Source organism: Bactrocera tryoni, chromosome 2, assembly GCF_016617805.1.
Source record: "Bactrocera tryoni isolate S06 chromosome 2, CSIRO_BtryS06_freeze2, whole genome shotgun sequence".
In the NCBI taxonomy this organism is placed as follows: domain Eukaryota; kingdom Metazoa; phylum Arthropoda; class Insecta; order Diptera; family Tephritidae; genus Bactrocera; species Bactrocera tryoni.
In genome coordinates this window covers 25,454,544-25,479,005 of record NC_052500.1, presented here as the reverse complement: position 1 = coordinate 25,479,005, position 24,462 = coordinate 25,454,544, and the positions used below count along the sequence as shown (strand labels likewise).

At 39.1% G+C, this 24,462-nt stretch overlaps 2 long non-coding RNA genes across 2 annotated transcripts in view; both read right to left on the bottom strand.

Moving 5' to 3' along the window:
* The window catches only part of LOC120768209, a 287,272-nt gene extending 285,962 nt beyond the window's left edge, over positions 1 to 1,310 (bottom strand). The window contains exon 1 of the long non-coding RNA XR_005704740.1: positions 1,158 to 1,310. This is a non-coding gene — a long non-coding RNA (uncharacterized LOC120768209). The remainder of the gene's footprint in view (positions 1 to 1,157) is intronic.
* The window catches only part of LOC120768211, a 500,046-nt gene that overhangs the window by 445,912 nt on the left and 29,672 nt on the right, over positions 1 to 24,462 (bottom strand). The window lies entirely within an intron of this gene.

Sequence of the window (24,462 nt, the reverse complement as noted above, 5' to 3'; positions counted from 1 at the left end):
CATCGCTTAATGGCGTTTTGTGGGCATGGCAGTAGTCCGATTATGCTCATCCACTAACACGTTTTTGGTTTTTGTATCTTAATTTTTACTCAAGTTACACGGACGAACAGATGGATCCCGGACATCAACTTGTCTCGTCATCCTGATCATTTATAGATACATAACCTTATCTGTATCTTGATAGTTTTAGGTTTTCCATCAGAATGGAAACATCTTCCACGATCTTCAAAGTATTATAAGAAATGTTACATTATCTGACTTTCTACGAATTGTATAGGGTATAGAGTTTCAGGAGAGGTAGTTATCGGTCATGATTAGATGAGCAAGACGGGATCACCGAACCCATATACAGGCAGCATTTCACAAGCTGCATCGAAATGTCTTTCTTAGCTAAAAATCGGAGCAGGAGAAGAACTCTATATATTCCTCACTCTCTCTTTCTCTCTATCCTCCTAGTCTCTCCCACTATTTTTTTCCTCCTTCTCTGTACATTTTCTCATTCCTCTCCTTCCTTTATATGATGCAATAAAATGACGTATGCGTTAAGCATACCTATACATATGTATATTTCATTAATTGAAGGATTGAAAGTATTGGCTTCGGTTCGAAAGTTTTTTTTTTAGTTTTCATAAGTTTCTTGATGGCAGGAAGTGAAATTAAAGCGTTGTACAGCGAACTGCAGCTGCAATGTGTTCACCGTAAGAGCTACAGCTAAGGACCCACAGTTTGTGTCAACAAGCCGAACCCAGCAAAGGCGTTATTAAATGCTTGCAGAATTATCAACGGTGAAGAAAGCAATAAAAATACGTTTCAGGCGAGTAAACGGTAGTAATAACAAGAAAAATGTTAACTTCGGCTGCACCAAAAATCGAGCCAACGAAAAAATCACGTTGGCAAAAATACCGGCGAATTGCCTACTCAGTGAAGTCAAAGTTGTAAAAGCAAATTAAAGTGAAATGAAATGTTAGACCACACACTTAAACATGTGGACACCCAAGTGAAATGGCAACAAAATGAAATGGGCAAAAGTTTTGAAATTAATTTTGCGGCCATTTTGACGCAATGAGACGTTTGACACGGCCTTCTCCGGCGCGCTCTTGCTCACACACAGCCGGAAAGCCAGTAAATATTTAAATTATGGTATTACTTTCACTCACCTGGAGTCCATCGAAGAAGCGCTGCCGTTTGAATGTGACGATGTTGCTCCAACAGTTGGTTGCTTGGTGACTGAAGTCAAAGTGTAGCCACTTTTCCTCCACCGTCGGTCTTAAACGTTATTGCATCGCTTCTGATGCGGTGAAGTCAAAAGTTAAAGCTATAAAAAACAAATAAATACAAATTATTTTGAGTTCTTGTAAGGCCAGCTAACGCCACAAATCTGTACATAACGGTGTTATGAGAAGCGGCGCGATTTTCATGCGAGATTTGCGACGCTTCGTGAGTGTGCAATGAAAATGAGGCAATACAATGAGGGCTAAGTACACAAAGTTTTGCAATTTCGCTTAAAGTAGTCGAATACTTGATGATTGTTGGAAAGCGTTCGAAGGCTTTTATTTATTAGAATACACCCCTGTTTGTATGCCATGGTAAATATTGAATGGTACTTTGGAGAATAAGTGACTCAAGTTCGTCGTTGCTTTTATGAGAGAAATACAGCTTAAATTTGATTTCCTTTCGAGCTCCATTGGAGTATTGCCTTTCCGTTATAATAATTCGTTGTACAGAGCCATGGAGGTGTTGCTTTTGCTATGGTAAGAAAAAGTAAAGAAAGCAAGTGCCTAACTTACTGGGAGGAGCGAACATTGCCTACATTTACAATGTGTCGTAAAGCTCCAAGTAAGTCCAAAACTAAAACACTCGGACGCCATATTCTACCAAGTAGCCAGAAAATGTCTTATCGTTTTTTGAAGAATTCATTTTACATGTTTTGTACTCAGGCCAAACCCGCTCAGGTGTTGGCAAATTGTTTTCGATATAATAGTTATATATTCCAATAAGTTTTATTCCGGTATCATCATTGGTTCCTTCTGTATATATTATACAGAGAAGGCATCAGATGGAATTCAAAATAACGTTATATTGGAGGAAGGCGTGGTTGTGAACCGATTACACCCATATTTCGTACATGTCATCAGGGTGTTAAGAAAATATTATATACCGGATTTCATTGAAATCGGTCTAGTAGTTCCTGAGATATGGTTTTTTTAAAAAAAGCCTGGGTGCAGCTTCCTTCTGCAATTTCTTCCGTAAAATTTAGTGTTTCTGACGATTTTTGTTAGTCGGTTAACGCACTTTTAGTGATTTTCAACATAAACTTTGTATGGGAGGTGGGCGTGGTGATTATTCGATTTCTTCCATTTTTGAACTGTATATGGAAATGCCTGAAGGAAACGACTCTGTAGAGTTTGGTTGACATAGCTATAGTAGTTTCCGAGATATGTACAAAAAACTTAGTAAGGGGCGGGGCCACGCCCACTTTTCCAAAAAAATTACGTCCAAATATGCCTATCCCTAATGCGATCCTTTGCGCTAAATATCTTTATTTGTGGCTTAGTTATGACACTTTATAGGTTTTCGGTTTTCGCCATTTTCTGGGTGTGGCAGTGGGCCGATTTTGCCCATCTTCGAGCTTAACCTTCTTATGGAGCCAAGAAATACGTGTACCAAGTTTCATCATGATATCTCAATTTTTGCTCAATTTACAGCTTGCACGGACGGACGGACGGACGGACAGACCGACATCCGGATTTCAACTCTACTCGTCACCCTGATCACTTTGGTATATATAACTCTATATCTGACTCTTTTAGTTTTAGGACTTACAAACAACCGTTATGTGAACAAAACTATAATACCCTCCTTAGCAACTTTGTTGCGAGAGTATAATAAACAGGAAAAGCTCTGTGAAAAGTCGTACACAACAACACAAACGTTGGTTGGTCGGGTGGTAACCAAATTAAGCCATATCCCGTAAGTGCATTTGGTAAAAAACCTGATTTTTCATTTCATTTTTTAAAAATGGAAACCCTGGTGCTCTGGGATGACCCCTAAAATATTATTATGGTCAAACCCCTTTTGCTTAGAAGTAGGAGGTGTTTGGTCTGACCACCATTGGAACTGCGTCAATGTAACCGTTTGGTATGCCCAGCGTTTCTGGTGTTCCAAGACCTGATCTATAGAGTCCATTGCTTCAAATTTTCATTGAAGGAACTGAATGGTCTAGGGCAGCTTAGGGGAATTGTTTTTCCAGCTGCATAGAAGAATTACTCGCGTCTTGGATAGTTCCCAAGTCACTGTTTTTATTTTTCCCGCACTTAAAATCTACGAAGCATGAAGTTGAGATTCATTTATTGCTGTCATGGTGTTTCACAAGATCACTCGAAATCACTAACGGTTTCCTAACTGAAACTAATTCCTTTCTTATTTGCCCACAAAAGTAGTAATTCATGGCACATATAAATTTACCATCGTATATAACGGCATATGCGTATAATTGTGTTTTGTAATTTAAGAGCAAGAAAGAGCCAATATATTCTGCCTTAACGGACACACCCGTCGTGCTGTGCCACAATTTCTCACAGCTGCCAAGGCACAAAATTAAATTGTAAATTTTCTATCTGCTATTTTTCTTTTAGTAATCGAAAAATTGACATGCCAAATGGGCATAAATACCAAATATATGAGCTCAACGCTCGCCGCAAAGCAAAAAACTCACACAACCAAACATATACATATGTACATATGTATGCGTATAGTATACATTGTACACATTGGCAGCAGCAGCAAAAATAGCCACACTTTTTCGATCACACACTCATACATATTTATGAGCATACATGTGCCCATATGTATATGTAGTGGTGATATGAAGTAGTTGCTGAGATATATTTGTATGTACATGTTTATATGGAAACACTGCATAAATGTATGAGACACTTCATCTTCCAGTATTGCTGCGGTTGGTTGGTTGGTACCCAACACTATTTGGCTGTTATTGTCACCAAACGCGCATACCGCAGGCTCATACAAATGCGTTATTTCTTTACCGGCGCATAATGCTGCTAAGTGGGTAGAATTGTTTTGTGCGCTTAACAGTTGTTTGTAGTTCTCGCTTCTACTCAATACAACGGATTTCGAAATCCTGTTGAATTAAACTTAAATTCGGACTCAAATACTGCCTTACCTTCCAGAGAAGTGTAGGAAAGGGGAGAGGTGGACAGAGATCCAGGAATAAGTATCTGTGAAGATGGGTCCGAACTAGATAATCGAGTGGAAGGTGGGGTCTTTTCAGCAAAATTAGCTACCAGAATCGACTTCCAGCTGCAAGACCACTGCAGTATCTTCCAAGCGGGGATTTCGACAACTAAAGAAAGCCTTTTTCTTCTGAAAAAGTATGTTCTCACAACAAGAAATATATTCATGAATACTGAGAGCTCTTAGCGTTTTCATCGAAAATAGTGAAAGAATCCCTTGAACTCTTGGTGGTTACAGCATACTATTTCACGAGAAACCTGCAATGGATTGCAGGACGTACTAATGTTCCAGGTAACTGTTAAGCAAATGAACCAGCCAGAGAAGAGAACACCCCACAACTAGAGTGCGAAAAAAAGGAGTTTATATGCCCTTGGCTAGATGTAGATACTTAATCGACAAACGTGTTATAGATATAGCTGAGTCACGGTGCAGTTAATTCCTCACTTAGTCGACATAGTAATGACGTAAGAAGATGAAGTGCTTATAGGTGACAGTCTTGGCAGACATGCCAGCAATCTGTGAACTCCATGCAATGATTATTGTAGAAGCTGTCGGTAAGTATAATAGTAGACTACAACTATCGCTCGAGGATCCTTTGACGATGTCTCGGTGGTTGCACAAAACAAAAAAAATGTATGCTGTTGAACTGCAACAGGAATATAGGGTCGTTTAGAAAGCGCACAATGGAATGAAGAGCTAGATTTAGTTGCTCAGGTTTCACAATCTGCCTCCTAAATTTTAAGTTTATCTAAGTAATGAGGGTGACACCGCTTGCTTAGAATTGAAATATCATTTCTTTTTAACAAACTGGCCAACTTCCTACTTCATATTTACCGTTTGTTTTTTCATCTCGTAGACTTACTTGGTCTACTGAAATATTCGTTCCAATGGTATATGGTTCTACTGGACCACTTAAAACAAAGCCACATTGCTTATAAAAGATGATCCATTTCGAGCTTCCCTACATTTAAAAGACGAAACACAGAAACAAATTTAATGGGAAATGCTTATTATCATTTGAAGAAACATTCTTCGGCATTTTTTTTTAAATGTTGGCCGCGGTTAAGTCTCATGTGGTCCATCTGTTGAGTTCAATTGTCAATGATTCATTTGAGCATTTCGACTGGTAACTGACGAATGAGAAAGTTGATATTTTGCTCCAAGGACTTCGATTCAGCCCGGGATTGTCGGCATAGACCTTAGACTTTAGACAACCTCAGAGGAAAAAGTGTAACGGTGTGATGTTACATGATGTTGGTGCCCAATTGACCGGCCCAAATCGTGAAACTATCTGTTCTCCCAATAAATCCATTGATTGATGCGTCGTCATCTTATTGAAATCAAATGTCGCCGACATCGAATTGATTGGGAAGGTCAATCGGTTTCAGTTCTCGCACAAGCCGTACGCTTTCAATTTTCAATCTCGCCGTAACATGCGCCAAGTCGTTCCATACGTCAGTCCGAGCTGTTCCGAACGGTACCGAATCGATTCTCCTTGGTCTTCGAGTAAACTCTCACTCTTCCTTCTTGACCCGACTCACACTTGGATAACCCGTCACATTCTTCGAGGATATTTTGCATTTTTATCGATAAATAATATATACGCTGGAGTCTTCCTACAGTATAGAGACGTTATAGGCGCCAGGGGAATAATACATGCCGATTTTGACCAATTTAATACTAAATCACACTGTGTTACTCATAAATTTCTCACTCCATTCCTTTAGGATTTTCACATATTCACTGATATACAGCTAAAAGGAAGTTAAGATATCTTTCGCTTTGTAATCTGTGTGCTAAGGATTGATGAGATTGTTCTGGAACTTAGTTAACTCTAAGTAATGGATATGCTGAATACTTTTCTATGACTGACTTTAAATAAATCTTCGTGAAGTTTTATGATTCTTTTTTGTTTTACGTTATGTTGTCTGATACAAGAAATTGGTCCGATCCTGTAGTATTCACGGATTAGAGTATCACTTTTTGTTGGTACGGGTGTATTTGCTATAAATCAGTTATAAACAATTTTTTGAAAATTTCTCGATTTAGGTAAAGTAACCTGATCCAAAAAAAGAATAAAAAAATAGCTCTGGGTTCTTATTCTAGAACCCATTCTTTTATAATGTCTGCAGCTGAAGATTTCCCTTTCTTGAACCTACTTTTAAATGAATGCCTTACATAATTACCGGGGAAAATTTTTAATAAAAGTGAGTTCAAAGTATCTATAAATCCTAGAGAAGGCAAAACTGTCGGGCGAAACAAAATTTTCTACCAAAAAATACCGAAATCTTGAGATATTTTAAGCTGCGTTATTTCCTAAAGTTTACATTCGGCTTCGGCACTCATCCAGAACCCGTCTTAACTATTTTGTATTTTTGTATTTTTTTTTTGGCCCCCAACGCTTGTCCATTTGAACTGTGCCGCGTTGCCAACCACTGCCAAACCACTTTACTTTGGCAATCACACATAACACATAAATCCTTTACTTCTTTTTTTTCATTGTGTGAGTACAAATATTTTGCCGCATCATAGCCATAAAAATTGGTATTGCCCTGTGACATTTGTACTGTTTACAAGCAAGTTTATTTATATATGCATATATGTATATATGTATACATGTGTGTGCAAGTCATTATTTTTTATGAGCGAAATGTGAAAGTGTGTACTCTCTGCTGGCGGCATTTTTGGCAGCACTACTTCAAATATTTAACGGCACACATATCACATATACAAACAAACATACAAAAAGATACTCTATATGGTAGTAAGTTCTGAGATGTAATCCTCCATTGAGTCGCACATACACAGGGGGTAATGGTGCAAACATTTTTCATATTCGAATGTAATAAAACGCAATTCCGTTTTGAAAATTTGCCAATTTTGAATGCATATCGTGATTGCGATTTTGGGTAAACAAGCCACCTATTTACATACTCGTATACTCGGCGTAGTATAATCTCCTCGGATCAGTGGTATCAAAATATGATATAAACAAGTATTTCTTCTTGGTGACAATACTCTAGCACAACATCCATAAATATAGCTCTAATCTCCTTTAAAGAGAAAACGAGAAAAAATTAAAGAATCGGCGAAAACGAGGAAAGTTAACTTCCAACGATGACGACGGATTTGAATAAAAACAATGTGATTAATAGATAATAAATCTGAAGAAGCCATTGTATCAGTCTGTCCATTGAACATCAATTCGCAGACAATTTTTATAATGAACCTTTTCCCAAGGCCATCTATCAAAACCACACACTCAAATGGGTGATCCAAGTAGAGGAACTTTTTTCAATAACCTTTTTTTCGACAGATCAAGCGTGAGTCGTGTCAAACCGTCATTTTATTTTTGTTCAGTATTGTTTGGCATTTCACCATGAGAAGATCTACGGCTGAATAATGTTTACAAATCGTTCAGCTTTGTTACAAAAATACACTTTCTGCATAGAATGTCTTTGCCGCGTTTGGCTGAACTTATGGTAAACATAAGCGACCTACTGAGCGTACTATTCGCAACACCATAACCCATCTTGAGATCCAATATTAATTATTGAAAAATATTCAACCGAATAGATCACGTCCAGCACGCAGTGAAGAATATATAGCAGCCGTAGCTGAGGGTATAAACGAAGACCGTGGAGAGTCGATTCGGCGCCGGACTGACGTATGGACCGAATTCCCACATTTTACATCTAGATCTTGAATTGAAAGCGTGCAAAATATAGCTTATACAAGAACTGAAGCCGCTCGACCTTCCTAAGCGAAATTGCTTAGCTCTATGGGCTTTTGAAAAGTTCCAAAAAGATCCGAAGTTCCCGAGCCAAATTTCGTTCAGCGATGAGACCCATTTCTGTCTCAATGGGCTTGTAAACAGCTAAATTGCTGGATTTGGGACGAAGAGCCACCTGAAGAGATTCAATGCGTCATAATGAGCTATGTGATGCCTGAAATTAATGCCCCTAATCTTGCCGACATTTGATTTCAACAACACGGCGCCACTTACCGTAGGTTCACATTTTGGGTCGGTCGTTTGGCCACCAAGATAGTGTGTCATCACAACGTTAGATTTTTTCCTGTAGAGATACTTATGTAAAGTCCAAAGTCAATGCGGACAATTCCGTTTCAGACCTTGGAGAAAAACTACACTCGTGTCATTCGTCAGTTGTCAGTCGAAATTCTTGAACGAATCATTGAAAACTAGACTTAATGGATGGATAATTTGAAACTTAGCCGCGGTCAACATTTGAAAGATAATAAATAAATGCCAAAGAATGTTCTTCGAATGACAATAAACATTCCCTATTAAGTTTGAAGTACCAAACCTCGAAATGGATTGCCTATTATTTGCATAAGATCTGCGAACAGTTTAAAAAAAACGTCTACGCTCCATATCGACATTCCAGACAACTTTTAAGTTAATCTCTACTTCGCCAAAAGAGGTTACAAAGAGGTTCATATCAGTTAATGTAAATTCAGTATTTTTCAAAACAAATTTAGAGGAGTTCTCCGAGCATTTCGTTATAAGATTTCATTCTTACTTTGGATAATCTTTTAAATTATTGAAGATCTAATGAAAAATTGTAAAACCAATGAGCTGGTCAACATCCACAACTTATCCGATTGCGTAATTTTTCTAGCCCATACTGAACCGTAAGAGGTCACCCGAACTACTGGCTCTTAGGAAAGTCAATCTCGGCGGATTTATACATATGTATTCTGACTGAACACTGTCGAATAGGTTCAAACGCGGTCTGGCTAAATATTTTGACGGGCGCTCTTTGCCTAAAACTATATGGAGGAAGGCGAGGTTCTGCTTCTGCCAGACTGAGATTAAAGTATCTCAGTAGACAAAGCTTTGGCGAATATAGCGAAGTTGTTGAGATTGTTATCAACTCAATTATGAGTTAACCGCATAACTTAATATTAATGGTTATGAGACCGAGTGGCTTGAAACGGCCTTACCACGAATCTGAGTGAATTAACTCTTATACTTTTCGTTCGGCAGTTTATTGGGATTGCAGCTTCTCGACGACATACCTTCCGTGTGTGTGTTGACGTGCGTTTTTTGTTGCACAGAAGCGGATGTGTATCTTCGCTGCAACAATATAGTGGTCCGAGACAATGTTAAGACTACAGAGCGTAAGCACGTCTAAAACACTCGATACGTATCTTCCGTCTATCATAACATGATTGATCTATTTGGTGTCTTCTCGAAGACTGAAATATAGTGACGGAATCTCTACCACCACTAATCCCACACAGAATTTGAACTCCTTTATATGGCCACTGTAGTAAATGCTACGCAGGCCTACTCCTCTCAGTCCTTGTTTCATCCATTGCACTTCCTGGAAGGCGGTGATGTCAGATTTTACTTTTAGGAGGGCATCAACCAGCTTGGCAGCGGCACCTTCCCAATTACGGGAGCGGCTTTCAGGTGCATGAGCTTAAATCGTAATCCTTAATACGTTTGAAGTGGTCGTCATTTAAGCCTGTTGTGTTCTTTTCATTAGGGATGTTTTTTTTTTACGTAGCAGGTCCGAAACCCAGCGCTCAAGCCTCGGGAAGGACGGACCTGCTTGAGCCTGCTTGTTTCGATTTGGTTGGTGATCACTGTCGCCTAGGGCTCCTTTAGTTACTGCCTTATTGTAGGACTGATAGTTAAATATGAAATCACCCTCGCATTATACTCTCAGATTGGAAGCAGGTGAAAGTTCCCTGGTTCTCTTTTCTTGATCCTCACATATACTTGACCCGATGGATACTATCGAAATTGTTCTGAAGATTCGTTGCGGTTGTTGGTTTGTGGGGCTGTTTTCAATTATTTATATTTATCTCGTGATTTTTGCAACTGGGATAATCACCTTAGAATAATTTTGTTTGGGTATGCAACGGCTCAACGTCAAATAGATTCCACAAGTCTCTCACAAAAGCTTTTTCGAACTTGGATACAATTAAATTAATTACCTGTGTTTATATAATTCACACCATTTTATTTTGTTGCATAGTTTTTTTACTCACACATATATAAATACATATAAAACATACAGTTTCTTCTTAGAAATCTCAATCAAACTTCTCACAAATATAAAATTTGCGAAGATTCCGAATGTAACTCATCCATATCCCTCTACATCCCTTTACGGACAATAATATCAACAAATACTTCGATGACAATTGCTGCCACTTCAGTACGCTTCTCAGTGAAAATTGAAAATTATTGTTGTACACTTCAAAAGTCAAAGAGAAAACGCGGTTTGAAGTACCGTTGCAAGCCGTACAGCTTTAGTAAGGGAAAACGCGCGTAAAGCGGAACGCAGAGGCAGCTACGATGAGATAGCTTTCGAAATTTTAAACTTGCTCTTCGTGTGGGCAAGTGAGGGGTTGGTGAACGATCAAGGAAAGCGAATACGTGGGAGGATGTTTGCTTGCGGCTGTTTACCGTTATGCGTTGTGACGCGTGAATTCCATTACTTTACGCTACTTAATACCCGTACACATGTAATAACCCAGCAATGAAATTGACTGGTTAAGAACTATTTCAGGAAAGGTGCGAATAGAAAACGTAAAAATTCACGGTGATTGTATAAAAAAGATCAATTGTATACCACTTTCATATTAGTATAAAATTCTTCTTCTTCTTTATTGGCGTAGACACCACTAACGCGGTTTTAGCCGAGTTTACAACTGCACGCCAGTCCTTCTTCCTCTTCATTGTTGACTGAAGATTCCAAGTGTAGCCAGGTCCATCTCCAACTGGTCTCACCAAAGGAGTGAAGGTCTTCCTCTTTCTCTGCTTACCCCAGCGGGTACTCTATTGAATATTATCGAAGCTGGAGTGTTTTCATCCATTCGGTAACAAGACCTAGTCAGAGAAGCCACCGTCTCTCGATTCGTTAAGCTTTGTCAATGTCGTCGTATAGCGCGTACAGCTCATCGTTCCATTGAATGCACTATTCGCCGTTGCTAAGGCGCGAAGGACCATACATCTTCTGCTGAACGTTTCTCTCGAATGCCGTCACGTCGACTTATTAGATGTTGTCATCGTCTATGCCTCTGCCCCATATAGCAAGAGAGGAATAATGAGTGTCTTATAGAGTTTCGTTTTTGTTCGTCGAGAGAGGACTATACTTCTCAATTGCCTACTCAATCCGATGTAACACCTGTTGGTAAGAGTTATCCTATGTTGGATTTCAGGGCTGACATTATTGGTGGTGTTTATACTAGTTCCAAGAGAGGAAATTATCTACGACTTCAAAGTTATGACTGTCAACAGTGACGAGAGAGCCAAGTCGCGAGTGCGACGACTGTTTGTTTGATGACAGGAGATATTTCGGCTTGCCCTCGTTCATTACCAGACCCATTTGCTTCGTACAAAATAGACTACAAAATGTATAGTTCAACTACGATCTGAAACCGTTATTTAGACTTAAAAGTTCGAAAAGAAGTTAAAGTTAATACAAGGTATTAGGTATGTGCGATGAGGTTAAGTCATCCTCAGAAAATCCAGTGAGGGTATTTTTGTTCCAATGCATATTCAGTAGCATTAACGTTCTTTCGTCTGGACTGTTTTTGATTCTCATATTACTGATAAGACCAATTCGATATCATCCTAGTGCTTTAAGGACCACTTCCATTGCAGTACAAAATGTTTAATGATTGCAAAGGAGTACACTTTTTTTGGAATAATTTTCTGAGATACTTAAAGGATCGAGAATATATAATTCACCACCTCTAGCCAAATTAATTCAGAAGTGCGTCGGAGGACTTAGAAATTTTTGTGCGCGATTTGAGACTAAAACAAAACTCGTTGGTTTAATCCAAAAAAACCATTATTAAAAAATATTTTTCGAAACAAATTTTACTCAAACTAACCTCTCGTGACTTTTACACAAATGTTTTTACTCGTAAGTACTTTGCTTTTGCAGATTATGCTGGCTCTTCCATTTTATGCGAGTAACTTTATGGGAACATACGAATATACTTCTCGAAACAACACGACATAGATATTTACATTGGAATATATAGTAATACATGTATGATACAGGGTGTAACTTTTTATCTAAAAAACGGAAATACTATTTCGTTGAAATAACGGACAATTCTCTTTCAAATGTAAGTTTAATACTTTATTTGTTCTCTCGAGCTTGTAAAATGGTAACGCATTCATTCTAAAAAGATAGCTTATGAGAGAAAAAGAAAATGGGACTTAGAAAGCAAGAAAAGGAAAGAAAAAGAGGATAGCAGTAGGCGAGGGGAGAGAGAGATAGAGTTTGAGGGCAGTTTTTTTCATTTCCGATTCAAAAGCTCATTCATTAACATGAAGCTCTTTCTTTTCTCATATTGATCTAGGAAAGAAAAACGGGAGCTGCTTTAGTTGTTCAGAGGTGTTAATGGAAATAGATTCAGAATAGATCTTTTAATAACGACAAATATTCTTTAGACGAGCTCTGGATGTAGTTCTAACCTTCAATATTTAGTCTCATCATATTTTAATACACAGTTTTCCAGTTTAGAATTGAAACAGGAATATGTAAGATAAAAGCCGTTCTTATGCCATATCCGGAATGGAAAAACTCTATACAAAAGGACCAAAAACTATTCTGGTAAAACAGCAAAGTCTCACCCCTTACACAATTACACCCGCATTCACGCATACTTGTATATGTATGTATGTAGTTCTCTCTCAGCAAGGGTATCAGAAGGCAGCAGCACGAACCTGTGTATACTCCACTTGAGGTCATTTTTCACAACATTTTCAAGTGACTGCCCACGCCTGCTGTGAAAATTGAATATAAATGACGAAAAATCGAATGAAAATCGCTATTCGATTGGCGATGTAATGAAACGAAATCGCGCAAAACGCTGGTGTCCACTCGCCTTCTGTTTTATGTTGTTTGCTCCGGTAGATGGATGAAAACGTTAACGCACTGAGGCAGGTGGAGTGTGAAAAATGAAAATATGGCTGCGGAAGAAAATACAATTTCATTTCACATATACTCGCCATATGCAGTTAATAGGTTGCGAAAATTTGAAGTAACTTTCGGAAAATATTGAGGGTTCTAACGAGATTATAGGGAAAAATGCAATTTGGCATGAACAGAGGAAACGTTGTTAACAATTTTCATAGGAAAATTTTTATTCGCACAGTAAAATGGAAGATATAGATCATAACAAATAATGAGAGTTCGGGTATAGCCGAACATTTCATACTTCACAACTTGCAAGAATTAAAGCCAAGGAAGTACCTTCAGGTACATAAGGCCTGTTAGCTATATGAGATCAAGGTGGAATTTTCACTGGATTTTATTCATTTGAAGCAAAATATGCACCGTTTTAAAAAATACACGCTCTTTCAGTTTTATTGACTAATTGGGTGATTGGAAATGGCCTGACCAAACTCAAATAATACTGAGATGATTTTATTTACTAATATTTACAAGATCCCGAAGGCAGAGACTTCATAAAGGATCATACACTGACCAAACCAAAGTCTGGTGTCTTTTTCCCTGTCTATAAACCTGCAATGAACTTTTGGGTGTTAGAAGCCATGGGAGGAGAGGAGATCGGTAGAGAAGTATATTATCAGGAGCTCTCTATCAACTTCAGTTTCAGACTTCCTTACTACTGCAGAGTTTTTGAATTCGAGGTTGCTGCCATTAACGGAGCGGTAGATTTACTGTTCCAGTGCGCAGCCTACTTTGGAGATGGCGGCGATATCTCTAACTGTGCCTTCAGGGCTGGTTAGGGAACACCTATTTCTTTATTAATAGCATTGAGTCATTTTGTGACAAGACTAGTATATTTGCGAGGCCATAGCGGAAACGCAGGCAACTGTAAATTTGATGAGCAGTGAAAGAAAGGTACCCTAGTCCCACTATCAGTAGAATGAAAACGGGTCCGCCACGGACAGCCACGACTGTCTGGGGGTCTCAAAACTCCTCTCAATCCAGCGTTGCATGATGCTTGCTTGTTTTGCCTGTATGTCGCACTGTCTCAACGGATGCGATGCGGAATGCTTGTTAGGTGCACCCCCTCTTGACCTGATTGTCCTTACAGCGTGCTGTTGCATTCAGGTTAAGAAAGAGCTTGATTATGTTATTGCTGCGGAATGATTTGGATTTCTGACGATGATGTGGAGAGGGAGGGATATCTAGGGGAGCAAGAGGCTCCTAGATGATAGGGAGTTAGATGTAGGTGGCAAGAACGTTGGGACAATAGTCCTAACGGCCGAGTGACAATACAGTACATTCGGGACGTGGGGTTCGTTGTGGATAGCCCAGACTTCAGATTTTGTCTGAGTCTGGGTTTTTCAAAACTGGTCGCATTTAATTGCGGAGTGCCCGATGTACTCGGACATTAGGGATCTGGGTGGTATGGGGATTAGCTGGACGGATGGACGATTAGATGTTAGTGGTGTGATCTCCACTAGTCGGAATACCGAACAGTTAGGGTCGTTTGCGCGTGAATTATTTAAGCGGCGAAGGCGGTTAGCTGGAAGTTAGGGTTAGTTTCTGTATGATTGGGAAGTGTAAGTGATGTGTGTATGGGGTCCAACCCCTGGCCACCAGTCCAGAGCCGTATGGAAGCTCAACTGGTAGTAGTTTCGGCTACGAGGTCTGACCGGAGACTTAATTCTGGTAAGTGCCGGACCCAAAATACGGCAGAGGTTTTAGAGGGGCCTCCAACCCTACCAAGGTGGTTAGTGTGTCCATTCCACAGTGCCAATTGATACTGAAAATGCTTTGCATTCTCAGGGCGCTGATCAACGCATTGATTTGATCCGCTGTGCTATTGAGCGCCATGGAGTAAGGCTGTCGTCAGCAGGTGCCCACGTAAAATACACCGGACGTTTCCCTCTACCCATGTGTTCTAATAATGGATGGCTGGAGTACGGAGGAGCACGGCCAGCACTATGCTGCCTTCTGTTGAAGCGCTGTGGTATGATCCTTTTGGAAAGAGAGCGATCGTAAGAGATCCAGCAAGCTCTTCGCCGTCAGTAAAGCAAGATTTTCTCTTGTTGTGGATTCCAAAAGTCATTGCACTATTGGCATTCATGCTGTAAGGTTGAAAATTTAACCAGGCGCCAGTTGCAGTAGCTGTTTAAAGGAAGACGTGACATTTAAACACTTCTTTCTTGATTACCTAACGTTTCCGAGAACAAAGCTTAATCTTTTGGGAACTTGCACTTTCAGATATACCACCGAACTGGTGGGTATAGAAATTAAAGGCTTGAACAATTTATGTTGCCCAAATGGCAAGGTGGATGTAGTAGTCCAAGTGCGATCACTGGATGAGCCAACAAAGCTATCCAAGTCTAGTCTGCAGCATATTGAATAATTCCAGTTTCTGATAGTAGAATATAAGGTGGATGATGAAGAACTGCTGTTGCCTCATACATCATAGTTTCATTATACGATGCACGCAAAGCAAAAGATGAAAAATTTTAATAAGACGTTTTGATCCAAACCGTCGATGAAAAAACACTGATAGACCCAATTGTAGCCGAACAGCAGCCACAATACAGTGGCTGACATTTGTACATATTAATTTCAAGTGTTCCAATTTATATAGTTTATTTTTTAAAATTATTTGCTCTAACAAATAAGCCAAAGATTCTGCAATATCCCTATTGATATCTTCGAACATCTGAGTAGGTGGAGGATAATTATCAGTGTCAAACGCTATCGACTGAATATCTTCTCGAACGATTGCTATAGCTGCTTCAAGTATTCTTAACCGCTCTTCATTTTCATTTTGCTTTCTATTCTCATTTTGCTTTTTATTCTCATACCAAGCTTTTCTGAGGACTTGTGCTGTTTGTCGATGAAACAATTGTATGTTGAACTTTCCAATTCCTCAGTTATAATGATTATATTACCATACTTTAACTTAAGTTTTGACTTAATTGCTCTATTATCGATCGATGGTTCTTTGCATATATGTATCTTTCAATTCTTGTATTGAAAATTGACAACCATCATGACTTTCAATAAATGCAAATATTTCTTCCATCGCTGAAGTAAAAGCACAACTTTCAGGATGACCGATTTTACCTACACTAATGGTTTTCAGAAACGAAGTGTAACAATCACTGTGGTACTTAGCCTCAGCAGCAACTAAGTCGTTTTCATACTGCATGCAGGCAATGACACTTCTTGCTAACTCATCTTGAGCTTCCTTCAAGATGGTTATCTCGAAGTCAAGGGTTGAAACTTGAGAGACTCTTTGTTGAAGATGCTAAGCTTTTTTCAATTCAGCCGTTTTATCTGCTTCATTGCCAGAGAACAAACAGTATTTCTTGAAACAAAAAGACGATTCATTACCCCGTGCTTTAGTACGAGGAGGACTAATCTCAGATGTGGTAGCTATCTCCGTCTTTCGCTGTCTTTTAGCTGCAGCGATGCTGCTCTTCCGGATGTATGCTTTACGGCACTGCTTATGTATAGTTACAGATGTTTTGTCCTCCACATATTCAGCGCACCCATCATCCCTTTCAGTACTTGAATCCATTAAAGCCTCTCGTCCACGATCAACAACCATAATTTCACTTTCAGTCAAAGATTCATTGCAAATAAAACTTCTGACATTTTTACAAAATTTTGTAAAGGCACGGTTAAAAAAGAGAATATAATTCACAAACACGTCTATTCATTACGAAAAAACGTTCAAAACGGACTGCATTTACCAAGGCCATGTTCTTCGGGAAAAGCAGGTACATATATGTATCTACGCTTGTTTCGACCCGAAAAATGGAGAGTCGCAGGCAAATGTTTCTCAAGGCTAACTGCCAAATAGAATTAAGAACGGACGATGACTCACTCATAATTGTATATTTTTCACAAATTTGTGACCTTTGTCCTTGAATAAAAAACAATGCACAAGTGAGATCGAGGGGACTTTTGTTCCAAGGAATGCACAAAAATCCAGCTTGTTGGGAATTAATGCAAACTTGAGTCATAATTTAGCCTATTTTGACTGGACTATTTTGGTTCCGTGCGCATTGGCAACGGCGAATACCGCAGTCGATGGAACAATAAGCTGTACGAGATGTACGACTAAAATGACATAGATCAGCGAATTAAGAGGCAGTGGCTATGTTGGGTAGGTCATGTCGTCCAAAGAGACGAAAACCCTCCAGCTCTAAAAGTATGCGCAGAACCCGCCCAGAGGAAGCAGGAAATGTGAGGGCTCATACAATTTGTGGTTATCGCAGTCATGGATGTCTTGCGGATCTCCGAAAAACGTGTATTACGGACGTTTTGAAAAAGTTAGGACAACGTTGGGTCAAATTTGTTCAGGTAAAAGAAGGCTACGTTTGTGAAAATTAAAATTTCCAAAAGTAATCATTCTTAAGCCTCTGGCAAAGTGTCTTTGAAATTCTATAAAAATGCGAAATGAAGTAATTGTTTTGAAATCAATCTTTTCCCTGCTGCTCATATGCAGTGAGTATGAGTAACTAACACACAACAAGTGATTGGAGTTGGAGTAGTCAACAACTTGCTTTGCTGAATGCATTTCGTCACATAATGAACATTGTCCGCCCTAACTCCGCACGCCGCAAGGCGCCCTCATAGGCAGAACATGATTTTGATTTACCGAAATTGATTTCACATCCTATCCAGATGATTGATGGTTTCGTCATTGCCATCATTATTATTAATATTATTATTATCCACTATTCGGTTGCTACTGACGACAATGCCGACGACATTAGCTTTGCGGTAGTTACGAAAATGTTACGAACACATACATATGTGCATATGCATGTGAGTAGTGTAGTGGTGACTTACTGAGAGCACAGCATAACGGTACATGCTGTAGTTTGTCCATAAGTCATATTGTTATTTTCTTTTAGTATGTTCTTTCTGCAGGCTGTCATGTAGTTTCTGCTTTGAGCTCAAATTTCATTTCGGCCTTGCCTCAAAACAAGAACATATCCTTGGCAAGGACATGCAAACATACACATAAGTGCATATGCCTCAATGCTTTATGTTTGGCTTATGATGGGTATGCGATCAGAAGTTGCTTCTTTGACGGCAATCGTATTTTTACTTTGTACTCCATATTAAGGCTTAATGTCATTAAATTTTCAATATTCCTTAGTACAGTTTGCTACATAAGGAAAAACTCGTAACCTTTTGTTAAATATCAAGCTCAGATAACGTTATTATGGAAAACTAAAACTCAGAGTTATCAAATTCCATTATTTTTAAAATAAGCCGAGCTCCTAGTTTGGTCTTTGTTCGTCGAGAGAAGACTTTTTTTCTCAATTTCTTACGCAGTCCGAAGTAGCACCTGTTGGAAAGAGTTATTCTGCGTTGCTTACGCTGATTCCAAGATAAACGAAATTATCTACGAACTCCGGAGGATGGAATCATGTGTAGAAGTTCTTTAAATGCCATTCACTTGGAAATTACCAGAAACGATTCTTTTATAAATGGCTCTGGCAGCTCACGACTTCCGGTCTTAGGCCAAGTATCCTCTTCGTAGTAAAAAAAACATCCGTTTGAAGGCGAGCTAAAGTGAGAAGGCGAAATATCCCTCTCCAGCGCACAACTGGTTTTAGGATGCGCTACGTAAAACCCTCCGAGTGAAAGGAACACCAGGTAATGTAAAAAATCTGTCTTTTCTCAAGAGCAACAAAAACTTCGGAACTCAATCGCTCCTCTTTCGGGAACATAACTATTGTGCTCCCGAGTTCCGTCAAATATCTCGCAGTTATCTTAGAGCTTAAAAAGCTAAGATGGTGAGAACATATTGAGAGCAGAGATTTCGAAGCACGGCGAAACTGGAACTTCTGCCGAAAAGTCAGTGCCCCAAAGTGGGGTTTATGACCGCACATAATTAGCGCTACCCAAATCCGCCTTATACTATAGCCAACATATGAAGCGGTGGTAGGTATATGTTGGATGGCGGTAATCCCCTGGAAGAAATGCAATGGACCTACTTCCTGGGAATTACGACTGCAATGAAAACTACATTAACAAATGCTTGTGGAGATTTTCCCGGCCAATACATACATAGGTGAAGTATGAACCAATACTTATGGCAGCTTGCTGAAGATTTTAAGCCATTGCAGTAATATTCGACGTCACTACGGACATGGTATCATACTCGACCTTAAAACTCGGCAACTATCGAGGAGGATTTCTTGACGATTTTTCGGATATTGCACAGATAAAACCTTCTATATTGATGAGCTTCAACGGAAACACGGCGAGCTTCAGAGAGGATATAACGGAATGAGGGAAATTTAGTTCCAGGGTTCACAATGGGCCACCCAAAGGCCTTATGAATTCGAGCCAATTAAACAGAGCGTTTTCATTCACCAGTAGAAAAAATGGACTAATGGTTCCGTAACCGACAAATTTTATGGTATGTACAATCCACATTTTCACCGACAGACTAAAGGGTGATATAGGAATAGGAACGGACTTTCTCTGTAGTAATCCATAAACAGAAAGTAGTTTCAAACTAAATGACAACAATTCAGTTTTTCAGGCCGAAATCGTGGGTATAACAGAAGGTGTCAGGTAGGCTTCTGCTCTAGCCAACAAATCCATAAACCGTCTAGTGGAAACGCATGTAGCAATTAAGTCTATCCGTAGCGCCAAAGCTAAGTTGCATTACGTTGGAATGTGCATTTAGTAATTAGATTCTTAGTAGGTAACTCTGTTAATATCATCAGTGTAACCAGTCAAATAGAAATAGAAAGCGGAGGAGATGGCTGAAAGGCACAATTCTTCAAAACTTCCCCATTCCATTCAGCTTCTTCAAGAGTAGGGAACCTAGTGAAACACCTCTGGTCTTGGAACACAAGGAACACAGGGCTTAATATTAAGTTAATACTTTTGGGATAGTGTTTATGTTGGACAGACTAAAAAGATTCAACTTCTAGGCAAAAGTGTGAGCTGAGCGTAAGACAGGAAGATAAGCGATTAAGAATATGAGGAATCCTGGCTAGCTGCAAATTAATTGCAATTGAAAATTTAAAAAATAAAAAATAAGGCACTAGTTCCCTTCAGAGTATATATTTGTATTTAAAAGGGTCACAGTTCATTTCGATTAAATAGAAACGGGAAACCCATTCCCAAACTATTGGTTGTCATCTGAAGATTTCTAAGTAAAGTTGGATGTGGTTCTTTGAAAGCTCGTTTTTCAAGAGCCCATACACAATGATGTTGTTTATCATCTCTGAAATATTTCACTTCAGGTCGCCTGTACTCCGTGAGGGTGATAAAATATTGAACTATCGCCCCAGAGGTGAACTAGACTAATGCCTCCCTCGACGAACAAAGACCAAAATCTACAAGTCACTCATCATCCCCGTTCTGCTATATGATGTAGAGACATGAACGATGACAACAACTGATGAATCGACGTTGCGAGTTTTCGAGAGAAAAGTTCTGCGAAAGATTTATGGTCCTTTGCGCGTTAACCACAGCGAATACTGCAGTCGGTGGAACGATGAGCTGTACGAGGTATAGGACAACATTGACAAAGTTCAGCGAGTTAAGAGATAGCGGGTACACTGGCTGGGTCATGTCGTCCGAATGGATGAAAATGCTCCAGTTCTGAGAGTATTCGAAGGAGTGCCCAGGTGGAGAAAGAACTGGTTACTTGGAATCTCCAATTGGTTACTTGCAAACCCCAGTTGGCGTCAAAGAAATAACTACTGGCGCGCTGTTGTAAACTCGGCTATAACCGCACATGCGGTGTCTACACCAAACAAGAAGAAGAAGATATGTTGTTCTACAGCCAATTCATTATTTCAGCGAGTACTATTTTGCTACACACTTTTAAGTGAAAGAGATTACGGTACACAAGAAATTTATGTTTCGAAAGTCCCTCAACTGTTTTACTTTCACTTGATTCGCACCTTATTTTTCTCACACTGTAGGGTGGTTTCTGTATGTGTCGGGGTATATGTATGTATACATATATCTAAATACAACATTATTGTGCATGTATTCGTGTTTATGATTTATGTCATTAATATAATTATGCTTTCCATTTACATAAGTGCGCCATGAGCACCATTTTGGCTAGAAGAGTGATTGCCACACGTTATTCAAAGCTGGTTTTGGGGTAATGCATGATGAGGTTCTTTGTACATATACAATGCTTTCCATCTTGAACGTTGTATAATAATTTATTGATGCATAATGACAGTTATTGAATGGTTGCCGACGTCTCACGTTTTCTACATATTTGCATACGAGAGTGTGAGAAGTCGACAAGCATTCAATAACTGTCGAAGTTTTTAAAATTCATGCACCTGGTGGCACTTACATTTTAATAACGGTAAATGTATACTCGTATGAAATTCCGCTGAAGTTTAGACCAATAAATTTGGTGTATTAATAATGATAATCACACAATTACTCATAAAACTGCAATAATTTTTTCAGAGTTGGCCAACTGGCTGTCGAACAATTTTTTTTTTGATTTCTACTCAGTTTGGCTTGCCATTTCAAAATGCACACACATACAGCAAATTGATTACCAAAGCAATGATTCGGCTCGCGAGACGTATCGCGCGATTCGTGCCATATTCGCTTAAGTGAGTCGGTAATTAAAGCAACTACGGATCGGTTTTGCACCATGTTTACTCTAGTGGATAAATAGGCATCGTCAGAGACGCTGTTCACTGCGTACCGAAGACGCTTTTGCCGCTGTGGAGCAGATCGATCGAAGAAGACCTGAATAAATATATTTAGCCATTCTTAAGACGCGGTTACATCCTCAACGAGTCACTGTTTGGTGTTCTCTATGAGCAGAGGGAATCATTGGTCCAAATTTCTTTAAAAACAAAAAGTCGGCTATTATATTATACTAAGTCAAGCTGGAAAACGGAACACTCATGGCGCTATCATGATTAATGACTATTTCGTGCTTGCATGAAAGAATCTTGATCTGGACGAACTTTGTTTCCAACAAGATTGCCATACACCCAACGAAAATTGACTGACGATCAAAAATTGCTCAGAATCCGTCTCATCGATAGACGCTTGTGACCGATTATTTGACCAAAAATCACATTTAAACCATTAACCACTCTCCGTATTCACCTGATATGGCACCGTGCGACTTCTTCCTTTTCGGACAAATGCATTTGCCAATGAAAGGAAAGCGTAATGCAGACGTAGAGGCCATTCAAGAGGCTTGAATCGGCATACTAGCGGCTAATTTGGCTAACGAGCTAAAACACTCATTTGACATGCTTTTGGACCGTGCAAAAAGCTTTATTGAAGCAGAAGGAGACTATTTTGAATAAAATGAATTGATTTTGCCGAAAAAACCATTTGTTTTGTTTTTTTTTTTAAGTTCTGTTTACTTTGGAACGCACCTTGTATACAAAAAAGCACTCGGAACTTTTACATAAGTAAAAAATATTCTGTCGCCTTTAAGTTAATCGCCATCAGATGCAATACTCTTATGTCAACGATTTTTCCAGTGCTCGAAACAAATTTCATAAGCACTTTTTGGCATGGTCTTCAGCTCCCTCAGCGAAGTTTGTTTTATCTCTTCGATCGACTGAAAACGGGTTCCACGAAGCGGTAATTTCAGTTTGGGGCAGAAAAAATCACACGTTGTCAAATCTGGTAAATATGTTGGTTGATCGGTGGTATTCATGGCGTTTTTGGCTTTGAATTCGGTCACAATCGTAGTTCGATGTAAAGCCATGGATTGTTCTTCCACCATTCCGACCATTTTTGACGGATATTCTGAAGCAAACTCCTCATTACTGCCAAATAGTACCGCTTATTGGACGTGGCTTGTGTTTTTGGTCAAACTGAATCACCGTTATTACCTTTTCCACATTCGCAACGATTCCGCACACGAAATTTAGTTACGAATACAAAATTGGAGACAAATTCTTTTTTCGATATTTTTATCCATTGTAGAAATCGCATCTCACTACTGAACCGTACCGACTTAAGCAGCCGCTTTGGCATAGTAATTAAAGAGAGTCCGACAAACTTAGTAAAATAAATTTTTGGAAATATCATTTACTCGAGAGAGAAGAAGAAACTTAATAGACTATCATTTCGGGTTTATGAATATGTCCGTCTTGCGGTGTAATTATGAACAATCAACGGGTTCAGCACTCTTCAATTTAGTTCTCCTCAACATCAACCACTTCAAAGTTTGAATATACACGATTTATAACCAGCTGCAGTATGAATATATTAGCAGCTAATATATATGTACTAGTATATACCTATTTATAAATTTATTCGGAAATATTTTGATCACTCAATTTCATAACATCTTAATGGCACCGCAAATATTTATGTTCACCTGCAAAGTGTAAGCATATATTAGCTATACATTTGATATTGCATTTGTTAGTGTATCTAACGGTGCAGCATTGTGTAAATACAAACATGCATTTATGGTAATTAAATCAAATCAGTTTACTTTGCTGATAACAGAAGTCCATGGCCAAAGGCCAAGACAAAGTGCAAACTTTAATAATAAAGTGCAAAAGTCATTTCACTGATGACATTTCCGCAAAAAACAGATTTACATTTACTGCATCGAAGTAATCAAAGCAAATAACTGTTTGTAGGTAATTAGAGAATTAAGCTTAAAATTCGGAAACCTTAAGAATTCATCGAAATTTCATTGTACAACTAAGGAAATGCGTGAGTGGCATGCTGTAAAACATAAAATGAAAATATTTTATTCGGAAATCCATTAAAAATGGCCGAGCATGCAATGTGGCGCCTTCGACTTGTATTGGACATAAATTTGCCCAAAACTGATAGTTAAAATTAAGAAAATATCTTACACGATTTGTATAATATCCTCTCAGTTTTTTTACGAACCGTAATTAATTAAATGATGTAGCCATGTGTGGAAGTTCACGCAAGTGAGGAAAGTTCTCTGAGCGCCTCTCACTTGGGAGTGGCCAGAAACGATTCTTTAACTTATGGCTCAAGCAGCTCACGATTTCTGTACTTAGATCAAGTATTCTCTGGGTAGCTAGAGAACATTCGCTTAAAGGTGAGCTAAAGTGAGAAGACGAATCATCCGCCACGTAAAAAACATCCCTCACACCGACTGGGTTTGGTAGAAGGCGTTCCTAGCTAACAAACTAGCGGCTGGTCAGTTCTCTCCGAGCACCTGGAGTGTCAGCACAACCATTTTCACATGACGTGTTTCTATGAGTGGTACAAGCCCAAAATGCAGCGTTCG